Source organism: Oryzias latipes, chromosome 18, assembly GCF_053564925.1.
Source record: "Oryzias latipes strain Hd-rR chromosome 18, Olatipes_Hd-rR_3.1".
Classification (NCBI taxonomy): Eukaryota; Metazoa; Chordata; class Actinopteri; order Beloniformes; family Adrianichthyidae; genus Oryzias; species Oryzias latipes.
The window spans coordinates 28,503,325-28,518,438 of record NC_136254.1 but is presented as its reverse complement, the minus strand read 5'-3'; the positions used below and the strand labels follow the sequence as shown (position 1 = coordinate 28,518,438).

General features: G+C 41.5%; 1 protein-coding gene and 1 long non-coding RNA gene across 2 annotated transcripts in view; both read right to left on the bottom strand.

The window, feature by feature from the left end:
* The window catches only part of LOC144987173 (uncharacterized), a 75,697-nt gene that overhangs the window by 53,956 nt on the left and 6,627 nt on the right, over positions 1-15,114 (bottom strand). The gene's annotated exons all lie outside the window — the stretch shown is intronic.
* Positions 10,925-12,573, bottom strand: LOC144987187 (uncharacterized). Its single transcript, XR_013651060.1, has 3 exons — positions 12,319-12,573; positions 11,401-11,856; positions 10,925-11,176 (listed from the first exon to the last, which is right to left on the bottom strand). It is a non-coding gene; the product is annotated as an uncharacterized LOC144987187 (long non-coding RNA).

Below are 15,114 nucleotides of genomic sequence, written 5' to 3'. Positions count from 1 at the left end.
CAGGTGTACAATTGTTCATTCTCTCTTACCTTCAGCGCTCATTCTTTGCGGGAGCGGCCCAACGGTTGTGGTTGTGAAGGCTGGCAGTCCTCGTTTGGACAGGTTTCTCATGCTGGCTGAATTTATCGTGGCTTTTAGCATTTATTTTCTATTGCTGTTTTGTTCTTTGGGAGCTGTGTGTAAATCTTGATTGTCTTTAATTTGATGCTGGCTTTATTATTATGGCGGTTCTTCTGTTTGTTTTCTTCGTTGTTGTAGCTGCTGGTTAGTTGGAATGTGAATCAGTGTCTCTTGGACCCGTCTCTGCGCTATGGACATTTTCCCTTATGATTGGTCTCTCTTATGCAGCGTCTATGGCTCATTTTATTCACTCAGCGATCCTCATTCATTGCCCCGCACGTTCTGCTCCGCCTGTTTTTTCCCTGCTCTGTGTACCCCAGTGGGTCCTGCCCTGTCCTCAGGGACTTGCGTCGGCCGCATTAGTGAGTGTGTCGGTCTCGTCGCGGCCTTGTTTTCTCGGCTGGGGGTAGTTCGATCCTGGGCCGCGTGTTCCTGTTCTGGATTTTCGTGTTTTGCGTTTGATCTTTCCCTCTCTATGCCTGGAGTGGTTTTGTGATGAATGTTGTGTCTTCAGGCTTCCTCCACTTGTTCTCCTGTGTCTGCGCCTTCTGGTTTGGGGGAAAAGGATTTAAGAAGAGTGGTTTGTGTTTGACCGGCCGCCAGAATCTACAGCTCTGATGGTTCTTAAGGGGTCGTCCGGTTATTTCATCCTTGGAGATTATATTAAGGCTGTTTCAATATTGAATGATAGTATTGTGTCATCGGTTGACTTGGTTAATTAACACTTTGAGCAACTTCTACCCTGACCATAGGAAATATATCACTTGCGCTCTCAAGCTTAGTTCAAGAGTTAAATCTTGTGTCCACAAGTCAGTCTTCGGTCTGACTTTTCTAAGCAGATGGCACTCTGCTAGATGCATCCCCATTTGGAGGCTTGTTATACTCCGCCTCTGAATGCTTAAGGTTCAGTCTAGCAAAAATAATATCAAAACCATGATCCCTCATGGCTCTCAAGTTCTCTTTTGCAGTATCCAGTCGCCCTTGGCTAAATAAAAAATTTGAGAACCATTAATATCATATACAAGGCATCAAATCCAGCCGAGCTGTAATCCTCTGCTACGTGGGATGTTGACCTTCCTCATCTACAAATCTCCTTGGCTACTCTTCCCATCTCCTACTCCTACTCCTCGATGGCCTCCTGAAGGTGCGTCCCTCTGAAACTGTCAAAGGTTACTTTTATCATTGGAATATATAAAACAAAAAATTGGTGTTAAGATTCCGTGCAGGTCATATATTTCACTATTATTTCACTGTTGGAATTTGTAATTATGGTGGTTTCTAGGGTGCGATAAATCCACAATGGGTCTTTACCTTAACTATCTACTAAATTTCACTTTCTCAGATTTGTTTTTAAAAGCACTGTTATTTAATTTATCTCAATCATTTTGAAACTGATCAGTTTCTGGGTTATTTATATATTCTTGTCAAGACTAATACTGCTTTGTTTTTTATCTATGCATCGCATCCTGAGCCTGCGAACCCTCACGCCCCGATCAGCTTCTCCGTTTCCAGGAAATGATGTCACCCATGCATTCCCTGATCTGGTGCTGCAACGATGACTGCTCAACGTACCTATTGCTGCACTGAAAGTGAAGGGGTGGTGGACCTCCTCTGCGTTCCAAGGACACTTCTGGCTTGAATCAATCTATGTCAGCTGCAGAATGAGTGTGAAATTCTTGGATTATAAATGTTGAAAGAAAATTATTTGTCAGGTGGAAGCCTCAAAATTTAGGTTGCTCTAAGTTGTATCAATTCAATCATTTTAATTGGTATGCCAAATGGGAGAAAACTTTGTGGCCGTTAAGCTCGTTGTGGTATTGTCGTTGGAGTTCGTAATAATGGCAGTTATTAAGCCTGCGTTAGTAGCATGCATGATGTGTATATAATGGCGTCGAGCCCGTCATAGTGTGATGGCAGCTTAGAATAATGGATTTTACTAAGCTTGTGTGAATATTATGCCAGATGAAATGTTTATGGCCGTTAACCCCGTCATAGTATGTGATGGAAGCTTCAAATATGGGGTTATTTCATTCATGGCATAGGATGTCATCGGGAGCATTGTATTGGATGTAAGTTTGTGTCATCCTAGGGTCGTCCATGGCGGCTAGAATTATAGTTCCGCCAGCGTTTTGCGGACGTGGGCTTTACGTTCTAAGATCAGGTAGGAGTACTTCTTATGTCGGCTCCCATTTCATTTCTTTCCCTCTCTCTTTGAGGTAGTATGCTCCCCTGGTGAATGGGAGCGGCCCAACGGTCAATGGTGCCGGGGTAAACACATAGCAGATACACTAGATAGCATGGGAGCCAGTTTAGCTCGTGCTGGTTTGCGGCGCCTTCCGTCCGTGAAACCCGGGTTCGACTCCAGGCTGCTCCCTGTTCCCTTCTCTACCTCTGCCGGTTCCAAGCCCGGTTAGAGAAGGTTGCGTCAGGAAGGGCATCCGGCGTAAAACATTGCCAAATTTACCATGCGACTTGTTCGCTGTGGCGACCCCTGACGGGAGAAGCCGAAAGTGGAAGAAGAAGATACACTAGATAGCATGTTCCCTTCGTAGAGTGGTTCTCGAACGGGAGCGGCCCAACGGTCAATGGTGCCGGGGTAAACACATAGCAGATACACTAGATAGCATGTTCCCTTCGTAGAGTGGTTCTCGAAGGGAGCGGCCAAACGGTCAATGGTGCCGGGTAAACACATAGCGGGTACACTAGATAGCATGTTCCCTTCGTAGAGTGGTTCTCGAACGGGAGCGGCCAAACGGTCAATGGTGCCGGGTAAACACATAGCAGATACACTAGATAGCATGTTCCCTTCGTAGAGTGGTTCTCGAAGGGAGCGACCCAAACGGTCAATGGTGCCGGGTAAACACATAGCAGATACACTAGATAGCATGTTCCCTTCGTAGAGTGGTTCTCGAAGGGATCGGCCAAACGGTCAATGGTGCCGGGTAAACACATAGCAGATACACTAGATAGCATGTTCCCTTCGTAGAGTGGTTCTCGAAGGAAGCGGCCCAACGGTCAATGGTACCGGGTAAACACATAGCAGTCATACTGGAAAATGAAATGAAGTGAAGTGAAAATGGAATGCAGCCGAAAACACACCTCATCTTATTTACACACTGATTATACATTCACATTTTCTCTTCTGGATGATCTTGGCGTTGGGGGTTTTTGTTACCCTAAAGCGTAAGGAAAATAATTATCTTAAGAGAAGTCCTCCCTCAAGTAGAAGCCGCGAATGATGAGTATAAAATGCATGGTGTTTAAATTGAATCAGGTTGTGTAATCTTGTTGGCTCCCCTCCAGTCTTCTTTTTCTCTCTCTCTCTTCAGATAGTATGCTCCCCTGGTGAACGGGAGCGGCCCAACGGTCAATGGTGCCGGGTAAACACATAGCAGATACACTAGATAGCATGTTCCCTTCGTAGAGTGGTTCTCGAAGGGAGCGGCCAAACGGTCAATGGTGCCGGGTAAACACATAGCAGATACACTAGATAGCATGTTCCCTTCGTAGAGTGGTTCTCGAAGGGAGCGGCCAAACGGTCAATGGTGCCGGGTAAACACATAGCAGATACACTAGATAGAATGTTCCCTTCGTAGAGTGGTTCTCGAAGGGAGCGGCCAAACGGTCAATGGTGCCGGGTAAACACATAGCAGATACACTAGATAGCATGTTCCCTTCGTAGAGTGGTTCTCGAAGGGAGCGGCCAAACGGTCAATGGTGCCGGGTAAACACATAGCAGATACACTAGATAGCATGTTCCCTTCGTAGAGTGGTTCTCGAAGGGAGCGGCCAAACGGTCAATGGTGCCGGGTAAACACATAGCAGATACACTAGATAGTATGTTCCCTTCGTAGAGTGGTTCTCGAAGGGAGCGGCCAAACGGTTAATGGTGCCGGGTAAACACATAGCAGATACACTAGATAGCATGTTCCCTTCGTAGAGTGGTTCTCGAAGGGAGCGGCCAAACGGTCAATGGTGCCGGGTAAACACATAGCAGTCATACTGGAAAATGAAATGAAATGAAATGAAATGAAGTGAAAATGGAATGCTGCCGAAAACACACCTCATCTTATTTACACACTGATTATACATTATACATTTACATTTTCTTCTTCTTCTGGATGATCTTGGTGTTGGGGGTTGTTACCCGAAAGTGTATGGAAAAATAATTGTCTCAAGGAATTGAACGGAGCCTTATGCCAAAACGAAGTTGTGAATCAAATTGTGAATGTCATCCTAAAGATGTTGTGAAATAAATGTTCTTCTGCAAGAGTTGTCTGACTGAAATAAGCGACTCGTCGCATTTCGGGCAGACACTCGGCAGAATTGCAGGTTACTCCCCTAGGGCGGGTCTGTTAATTAACCCACCTGCTTAGCGTCCTATTTAAGTCAGGTGTACAATTGTTCATTCTCTCTTACCTTCAGCGCTCATTCTTTGCCCCTCCCTCCTCCCCGGCTTCCACCTGTGGGCTCCGTTACGGGGGTTGTTACCCGAAAGTGTATGGAAAAATAATTGTCTCAAGGAATTGAACGGAGCCTTATGCCAAAACGAAGTTGTGAATCAAATTGTGAATGTCATCCTAAAGATGTTGTGAAATAAATGTTCTTCTGCAAGAGTTGTCTGACTGAAATAACATCAGCACTTGTGCAACAGCAGCTTTCAACATCTCTACCACCACGAACTATTCCCATATTCGAAGGGGATCCTCTGGAATATAGAAGTTTTATCAAGGCTTTTGAGCAAGGAGTGGAAGCAAAAACAGGAAAAGCCGATTGCTTATACTATTTGGAACAGTTTACAAGGGGAAAACCACAAGAACTGGTGCGTAGCTGTAAACACATGACTCCTGAACATGGCTATGCAGTGGCCAAGGATCTTCTTCAGTGCCACTTTGGAAATCCTTATAAAATAGCAACAGCTTACAATGAAAAGGCGTTGGCTTGGCAAACAATAAAAGCTGAAGATGTTAAAGCTCTAAAAGCATATTCTTTATTCCTTCGTTCCTGTTGTAATGTTATGACGGAGCTTCAGCACATGCAAGAACTTGACATGCCTGCAAACATGAGAGCTATAATCTCAAAGTTGCCATACAAAATGAGAGAACATTGGAGAGTCACAGCACATGAAGTTATGGAAAGAACCAACAACAGAGCTCATTTCATTGATCTTGTCGCTTTCATTGAACGACATGTAAAAATTCTTTCTGATCCTCTATTTGGCAACATACAAGATCCTTTATCAAACATTGCTCATACAAAATCCTTTATAAGATCCAAGTCACTTCCTAAGTTTGGATTCAAAGGAAACACTGTGGCCACTACAGTAACATCAGGTGTATTTAAAAAACCCAGCAACAACAAAGAGTTTCCTAACTGTGTTTTTTGTGCAAAAGGCCATCTATTGGAAAACTGCAAAGCCTTTACAATAATGAAACATAAAGACAAGATTCAGTGGCTTAAAGAAGGACAATTCTGTTTTGCATGTTTAAGCACTGGTCACGTGAGTCGCATCTGCGAGCAGCGGCTAAAATGTGAGGCCTGTAGTCAAATGCACCCTACTGTGCTCCACATTAAAAGACAGCCCCTAGCTGCAGAGCAGTCAAAGGAGTCCATAGAGAATAAACCAACTTTACAGACAACATGTGGACATACAGGGGCCGGAGTGGATTACTGTGCCCTATCTATACTTCCTGTGAAGATCAAGGCAAAAAAGGGAAATTGTGTCATCAAAACACATGCATTTTTGGACCCTGGGAGTTCAGCAACTTTTTGCTCAGAACATCTTATGCAAAAGCTGAATGTTACTGGTAGAAGAACTTCATTTCTCTTGCGTACAATGGGACAGGAGACTGTTGTTCCAGCCTACTCTTTGATTGGTCTAGAAGTGTCTGGTGTAGAAGACCATAATTTTTATCCTCTGCCAGAAGTATTGACACAAAGGAAAATGCCAGTTTCAACTGAGAGCATGGCAACATCTGAACATCTGAAGAAACATCCTCACTTGTCTAAAATTCACATGCCAAAAATAAATGCAGAAGTCGACCTATTAATAGGTACCAACGCCCCCCAGCTACTGGAGCCTTGGGAAGTTATTAACAGCAATGGAAATGGACCATATGCCGTTAAGACAGTGTTGGGATGGGTCGTCAATGGTCCACTGAATGGAAACAGTGGTGTTTTGGAGGAGTGCCCCCGCTCTGCTACAGTGAACAGGATTTCTGTGAATAAACTTGAGGAATTGCTGTCCAGTCAGTACAGCTATGAGTTTAATGAAAAGGTTTCAAAGGAGAAAGAGATGTCAAGAGAAGATGTAAAGTTTCTAAATACATTGGAAAATTCAGTAACGTTGATTGGCGGACAGTACTGCATGAACTTACCCTTTAGAAATCCTGAGGTTCATTTTCCAAACAACTACAGTGTGGCTAAGCAAAGACTTCAAAGTTTAAAGAAGAGATTTATTCATGATAAAGCTTGGCAAGAGGAGTATTCAAGATACATGAATGAACTTTTCAAGAAATCTTATGCTGAAAGGGTCCCTAAACAGCAGATAAAGGGGAGGGAAGGAAAGGTCTGGTACATCCCTCATCATGGTGTTCAACATCCAAGGAAAAAATCCCTGCGAGTTGTTTTCGATTGTGGAGCCACCTTCAAAGGAGTGTCATTAAATGGAGAGCTCATGCAAGGCCCCAATCTAACAAGTTCAGTGCTGGGAGTTCTTACAAGAGTCAGACAGGAACCTGTGGCTTTCATGGGTGATATCCAGGCAATGTTCCACCAAGTGAAGGTAGTGGAAGAACATAGAGACTTTCTGCGATTTCTTTGGTGGCCAGGTGGAGATTTTGCTAAAGAGCCTGAAGAGTATAGGATGACTGTGCATCTGTTTGGTGCCGTTTCATCACCAAGCTGTGCAAGCTTCGCTCTCCAGAAAACAGCAGATGACAACAAATCTGAATTCAAATCAGAGGTTTGTCAAACAGTCAAGAAAAACTTCAATGTTGATGACTGCTTGAAGAGCTCGCCCACGGAGGAGACAGCAGTAAAAATGATGAAAGATCTCATTTTTATGTGGGCCAAAGGAGGGTTCATTTTGGAGAAGTGGATCAGTAACAGTCGAGCCGTTTTGGAAGCTATCACTTCTAGTCAAAGAGCCAAGGACCTGAAGAAGCTGGATTTAGATCGTGATAAACTTCCAGTAGAAAGGGCTTTGGAACTGCAATGGTGTGCAGAGACTGATGTGTTCATGTTTAAAATGGAGATAAAAGAAAAGCCCCTCACCAGACGTGGTGTTTTGTCAGTCACCTGCTCGATCTACGACCCTTTAGGTTTTCTTGCACCAGTCACATTGTGTGCCAAGATGATTCAACAGGAGTTATGCAGAAGAAAATGTGGATGGGATGACACTTTACCACAAGACCTTCGGTCCCAGTGGAAAAAATGGCTTGAAGAATTAGCTCTACTGTCCATTTTGAAGTGAGAAGGTGCATCAAGCCAGTGGGATTTGGAAAAATCAAATGTGCACAATTGCACCATTTTGCAGATGCCAGTGAATGTGGATATGGGACAGTAACCTAGATCAGACTGGTAAACCAGAATGATCACATTCACGTAGCCATTTTGCTTGGCAAAGCCAGAGTAACACCTTTAAAACCTATAACAATTCCCAGATTAGAACTAACAGCAGCTGTTCTCGCTGTTAGACTTGATGCAATGCTAAAAACAGAACTAGAGATCTCACTGGAAAGTTCTGTATTTTGGACTGACAGTACTTCCGTGTTGAAGTACATTCGCAATGAAAACAAGCGCTTTCACACGTTCGTAGCAAACAGAATCTCTGCTATAAGAGAAGCATCTGAACCCTCACAATGGAGACACGTTTGCTCCAAAGATAATCCAGCTGACAAAGCCTCAAGAGGAATGAAAGCTTCAAGCTTCCTAAAGGACAGCGTATGGCTTAAAGGACCTGAATTTCTTTGGACACATGAATGTGAAGAGCCAACATCATTCACGGAGTTTTCAGTTGATCCTAATGACAAAGAGGTCAGAAAAGAAGAAACTTTAAATGCAATCAGTGGCTGTGATGCTTCTAACCCTACAGAGAAGTTGATTGCATATTTCTCAGACTGGAGCAAGTTAACGACTGCGGTTGCCTGGATCCTTAGACTTAAATCCATACTGTTGGAAAAGGGTCGACAGAGAAAGCAGTTGAAAACTGTACAGGATGAAACCACAAGGACAAAGCAGAAAAATGTCACACCTGCAACAGACGCAACATTTGGCAAGGTTGACTTCTTAACACTGAGTGATGTGAAGGAAGCTGAATTGGCCATCATACGCTTTTGTCAGCAGCAGCGATTTATGAAAGAAATTCATGCATTGATGTCAAACTCAAGTGTGAGTAAACAAAGTTCGATCTACAAATTAGATCCCATCATGGATGATGGACTTCTGAGAGTAGGTGGAAGACTGTGCAAAGGAGCAATGCCCGAAGAAAGCAAGCATCCTCTTATCCTTTCTAAGGACCAGCATATCTCTATGCTCATTCTGAAACACATACATCAACGTCTTGGTCATGGCGGTCGGGCTTATACACTCTCCAAAGTAAGACAAAGATTTTGGATTACAAATGCCAACTCTGCGGTGAGGCGAGTAATTTCAGAGTGTCTATTTTGTCGACGGTTTCATGGGAGATCAGTGACACAAAAAATGTCTGATCTTCCAAAAGAACGAATCCTTCCTGATCTGCCTCCATTCACCAACACAGGTGTTGATTACTTTGGTCCAGTGGAAGTGAAAAGAGGAAGAGGAACCTGTAAACGCTATGGGGTCATCTTCACTTGTATGGCTAGCCGAGCCGTGCATTTGGAGGTTGCAACGTCTCTGGATACAGATTCATGCATAAATGCTTTGCGTCGCTTCATTAGCAGAAGAGGACAAGTGAAGCAACTAAGATCTGATAATGGCACAAATTTCATCGGTGCCAATAAAGAACTAAAAAGAGCGTTGTCTGCAATAAACCAAGACAAAATTGCAAAAGTTATGACACAAGCTGGAATACAGTGGAGTTTTAACCCACCAGGAGCTTCACATTTTGGAGGCGTATGGGAGCGTTTAATCCGCCTAATTCGTAAGGTTCTTTGTTCAGTTCTACAGCAGCAGCAACTGGATGATGATGGACTGTCCACAGTACTCTGTGAAATAGAAGCAATTCTAAATGATCGTCCACTCACGAAGATGTCTGATGATCCAAATGACTTGGAACCTCTTACACCAAACCATCTTCTTCTTCTCATGAGGAAACCTGCTCTACCCCCTGGAATATTTGACCCGCAGGACCAGTATGTTAGAAAACGCTGGAAGCAAGTACAATATCTTGCTGATCTTTTCTGGAAAAGGTGGATACGGGAATATTTGCCTTTACTCCAAGAGAGACAGAAATGGAATCAAAGGAAGAGGAATTTGTTAGTCGGGGATATAGTTGTAATCATGGACTCATCAGCTCCCCGTGGTTCCTGGTTACTTGGCAAAGTCTTAGAAGTTTATTCAGACAAAAGGGGACTTGTACGATCTGTGAAACTACAAACTAAATCTAATGTAATCGACAGGCCCATATCAAAACTTTGTTTGTTACAAGAAGTGTAAACTATGTTTGGCTCCTTTTTGAGAGGTATTTGTAAATTGTTATTCAATTGTATAACAATTTAGGGGCCGGTGTGTAGGAGCCCTATTGAGAAAAATGTCCTGTGGGTGTCGCTGTTTTCATGTTTTGCTGTCAATTATAAATTGGTTGATGATCTGACCACACACAGGTGTGCATGAGCCAGATGGAGAAATGGTTTTTGACCGCTTGTGCGGGAAATGAAGCAAAAGAGTAGTCCAATCCGTTCAGTAGTGTAAATTAATAAAAGAAAGAAAGTAATGCAAAGTTGATCGGAGTAAAGGACTCATTTTTCTTCGTCGTATAAGGAAACGACAGCCCGCTTGGCGCGTCAATCAACTCTGGCGTCGCACATCTCAGTGTATCAAAGGAGCTAGAACTTAGTTAAATAGTTTCTAGGCCTTTAGCTCCTACAGTTGTAGGTCTTATATTTATATATGATCAATAATTTTACTTATGAAGTGAAATATTTTACCAGTAACAGCCTGAAGTTGCATTTCACTGCCTCTGGCGTTCTCAAACACAGAGTAGAGATGGAATGAGTATCTAGTGCCAGCACTGAGAGATGAGACAGTGTAAGTGACTGGTCCATCTCCATCTGATGCAGGAATGATCCTTCGTCCATTATTATACTCCAGGACATAACTGGCATTGTTCACTTTACTCCACTGCAGAGTGATGCTGTTGAAACTTGTTCCAAGTAAACTGATTGTTTGTGGGTTTGGAGGAGCTGAAAGACAAAGTTGGTAAATTAATTAAAATCATAAAAAATGTGTGTAATTAGGAACGTTTCATATTTTACAAGCAACATATGACAGAACTTCCTGATTCATGTGAAACCTTCTAGAAACTGCACACATGACAGGATTAAGCCATAGCTACTATTCTTAGTTAGCATGAACCATTTTGCTTTGGTTCATCCCTCAACAAGGGTCATCCAGATGTTGCAACAGATATCTTTAATTTTTGTTCCAGACAGCTGTTTGTTAATACAAAACAATCCCTTGTTTTAGACTTCAAAATAGCAGGTATTTGTTAAAAACATATTTTTTTGGTTTTACGTCCCTCTAAGTTCTATTTTATCTCACAAATAATTGAAAATTCTTATTAAAAAAAGGTTTAAAATTCAAATCAAATCATTATACATACCAGTGACTGCCTCAATGCTGATTCCACTGCTACTGACATTTTCAAACACAGAGAAGAGAGTGAATGTGTATTTAGTTGCAGCAGTCAGAGATGACACTGTGTAAGTTACAGAGTCATCTGCAGCTGGAGCACTGATGTTTGTTTCTGTGCCATTAAACAGGAGAACAAAGCTGACACTGTTGTTGACTTTGTTCCACCGTAGAGTGATGCTGGTTTCATCTTGACCAGCTGCTCTGAAGCTGTGCTTTGGAACTGAAACAGGAAAAATATATTATACACTTAAAGACATGGAAAGTTAAGATATTTTTTGGCAAACTAACATTATGATTATTTGAACATAAAATACAAGATTATAAATAGTAATGGATGAAGATGAATAAATGTAGTTTGTGTTAATTACATTTTTCTATCCATGGAACAAGTAAAACAATATTCTTATAAATAAAACATCAGACAGCTTAGTAACAGAACATTACCTGCACAATATGCAGTGTTGCATCCTGGGAGTCTTTGAAGTTTGTAGACATAGAAATCTCCATAGCAGAGTTTGACCTTGATAGTGTCTGAGGATGTGTAGGAGCAGCAGGAACTGTCATAACTATGACACAAAGTGCGTGTTACAGTTTGATTGTATTGAGTTGGATGAGGTTGTGTCATCTGGAAACGGTTATAACTGCTGCATCTGCTGTCTTGTACACAAGTTTCAGGAATCTGAGCGCTGGTTTGTCCCACAAACATGCGATACCAGCCTTCAGGGGAGTAGTAGCTTCCATCACAGTATGAATTTCCATTTATGTTATATTCAGAAAGCCAGTTATCATTCAGTTCAGTGTAATGTTCACAGGCTTCACCACACTGAGCTTTTCCATTGATGATGACACAGTCCTGGCCTGGAGGACAAACAGTCTGTCCACATGGAAAATATGGCTGATCTGTTGTTGTTAGAAAGCAATCATTAAAAGACACGCAAATAACTTTATTCATAAGATTCTTTTTATACTACACAATGAAAGAATCAAAATGTCAACACAATTTTTTTTAAAGAAATAAAAAATATTTTGTAATTTTCAAAATCCTTTGTTGTAGATGGAATATACGAATAAAGGATGTCACAATTTTAATTAAATCACTTTAGTTCTCAGGTCTTAAAGTTTGGTCATCAAGTCTTCTTTTTTGAAACTCATTCAAAAGGCTTCATCAGTCCAGATGCCATGACTAGATTTTAAGACAACGCCTCTTGGATGAAAGAGAACATTCATCAGCTTTCAGGATTTTAATCCTCAAAAAAATGTCTAAAAATTACAAGCAGCACAAATTATTCTATGCATTAAAAGTCACTTGACACATTTTTTAATTTTGGTTCCAATGCAAATAGAAAAAGTGAAAGATCTTACCAGTTAAAGCTTGAAGCTGAACTCCACCACTTCTGGCATTTTCAAACACAGAGAAAAGAGTAAAATTGTAGATAGTGTTTGCACTGAGAGAAGAAACTGTGTAAGTTATTGGTCCATCTCCATCTGAGGCAGAAATATTCTTCGATCCTTGATTGTACTGGAGAACATAGCTGGCAGATTTCACTTTACTCCACTGCAAAGTTACGCTTCTGTCAGTTTTTGTCACTACTCTGAAAACTTCCACATTTTGAGGAGCTGAAACAAAAATTTAAAAAGGCAATATCACAAAATGTTCGGAATCCGGAAATGATTAAAAATACACAATAGTGTAGAGTTATTACCAGCAGATTCTTTTTGTATAAAGACACAATAATTCTGCAAATGTCTCCTGCAACAATCTTTTTAGGGGTAAAATAATTTTGCCTCAGAGGAGACAAGCTGGTTATTATTTTCAAATATTTCCAGGCAATAATTTAAATAAGAGTGTTCTGCTTTTATATTAGTTTTATTTGTATCAACTGTATTTATCTGAACAGTTCAACATATATTTCTTGTTTCATTGGTTTTTGCTTTTGTAGCCACTTTAAATTCCTTTTTTTGCAATACATGTAGCTTTAAAACCAACAAAACTGTATTCCATGAAGGTCTTTAAGCCTTCTGCACAGTATTCTATTAAACAGAGCTATTTGTTTTATTCTAACAAGTGAAAACAGAAACGCAACTGATGTTCTATCTAAAATACAGATACAGTGGACATATCTCTGACATCACTCCTTGGATTCTGCACGATATAATGATTCCCCACTTCATGGGATGCCAGATGAAAGTTTACTATGTCCATCTCAACATTATACTGAAATAAAAAATTGGGCAGAACAATCCACGGTTTATCTGCAATTTTTTTTTCTTATAACAGGTGCAATAAATGCTGAAACATGTATTTTTAGAGCAGAATTATTTATCATTTCAAAGTATGTATATCAAATGAAATGCAAACCTTTATAAAAGCAAAACACAAAACAAGGACTACATGTTAAAAACATTTAGTTATTCAAAACAATATTTAAAGAAGAATATTATTGGAAAGATTATATTTATGTTTTTTTGGTGGTGTCCCATTATATTTCTTTAGAATCTTGTCTCCATATTTTCCTTTGGTCACTCAGGTTGGCTGGTGTTGGAAATTAGTGCCGATAGACAGTTCTACAGACTCAGGTGACAAAGCCTTTTATTAAGGGATGAACATCTCAACTATTAAAAGTGCTTACCTTATAGTTTGACAAGAGAATGTTTGTTATGACACGGCTGAACTAAAAGATAATATTCATCATGATTCAGCTAAACAAAAACAGGTTTTGTCATAATTAACTAAAATATTGTGATACTTTGAGCTTCCAGTGTAGATAAACTAGAACAATACACAACTTAATAAACAGGAAGATCCAAGGTCCAATCAGAGTAACACACAGACAAAAGCATATTGTTAATCTACCGTAAAATCCGGACTACAAAGCGCACCCGATTACAAGCCGCACCCACCCATTTTCACGTCTTTAACTGCTTTTAATCATACACAAGTCGGAGTAAAAGCCGCATGTATTAGGCAACATTGTAATCCTGACAAATCACGTCCTGACTCCCAAAGCAAGTGTGATTCATTACCACACTGTGGGAGGAGTCAGCCTTACCTCAGGCTCATGCACTTCAGTAAACCTTACGCACGCATGCACCTCTATTCTGTTCACAAGTTCCTCAGTTATGGTTTATTTATTTATTTATTTATTTTAGTTACAGTAACCATATAATCAACATTACATCCCTCAGTTATTATGAGGAAATTTACATCCGCGATCCCCCATTTCCCATGAGTCTTAGGGTCTAAAGGCGGGGCCAACGCCCGGCTCGCCATTCTGTTGTACGTGTTTAAGAATGAGCAAGTATCAGCAGTGCATGGAAGAGTGAACGGGAAAAGCTCTCCTTCCGCTTGTGTCGCGTGTTGAGGTGAACAGGGGTTCCATATTATTTTCTATGATCTTTTCATTATGCATTACAGGGGTTATAATATATGTTCTATTTATTATGCATTTAATGGATTTTATATATGAATGTGTGTGTATTGTACTGCAGACATATGCTTGATTCCTGCCTTCAGTAGCAGATAATGTGCCGAGGTCACCAGTAGGCCTGTTTGTGACTTTTGGTCTGTTTTCTTTCTGTACTGGAGTGTTTTTGGAGCCACAACACCTGCAATGCAGACTAGACAAAAACACACCATTCTAATGACGTATTTTGTATGTTTTCAACTTCTCTTACTGGATAATAAAAAAAGCCTTTTTGCCTTGAGGGCGGAGAGAGCGGACAGCCACAGAGCCTAACAGGTCGTGTTTTTCCACCTCCCCCCTTTTGCAAAAGGTTTGAAAATTCATGCAGACTCTTGTGTGTCTTTTCATTTCCCAACTGCTCATTTAATTTTTGGACGTCCTGAGCCACCCGAATCTGCGAAGGCCGGATGGGAGGCCAACACGCGGCAGCGTTATGGGAGTAACAGGGCTGGTCAAAAAAACACACCAGTAAAATAAAGCAGCGGCGACTGAAAAGCGCGCGCCTCAGCGCGATACCAGCGCCTCAGCGCGGCGCGTGCGTCAGAAGTTTCCTTCCACTACAAACACTGCGCCGCGGACGCCTCTGCGCTCGCCCCGCGCGCTCCCCTTCCTATCTTCTTCGACACCTCTGGCCAGGGCGGCTCCAGGGAGGAGCAAATCGTGTCTGTGCGGAGCAATCGGACTTAATACTGTA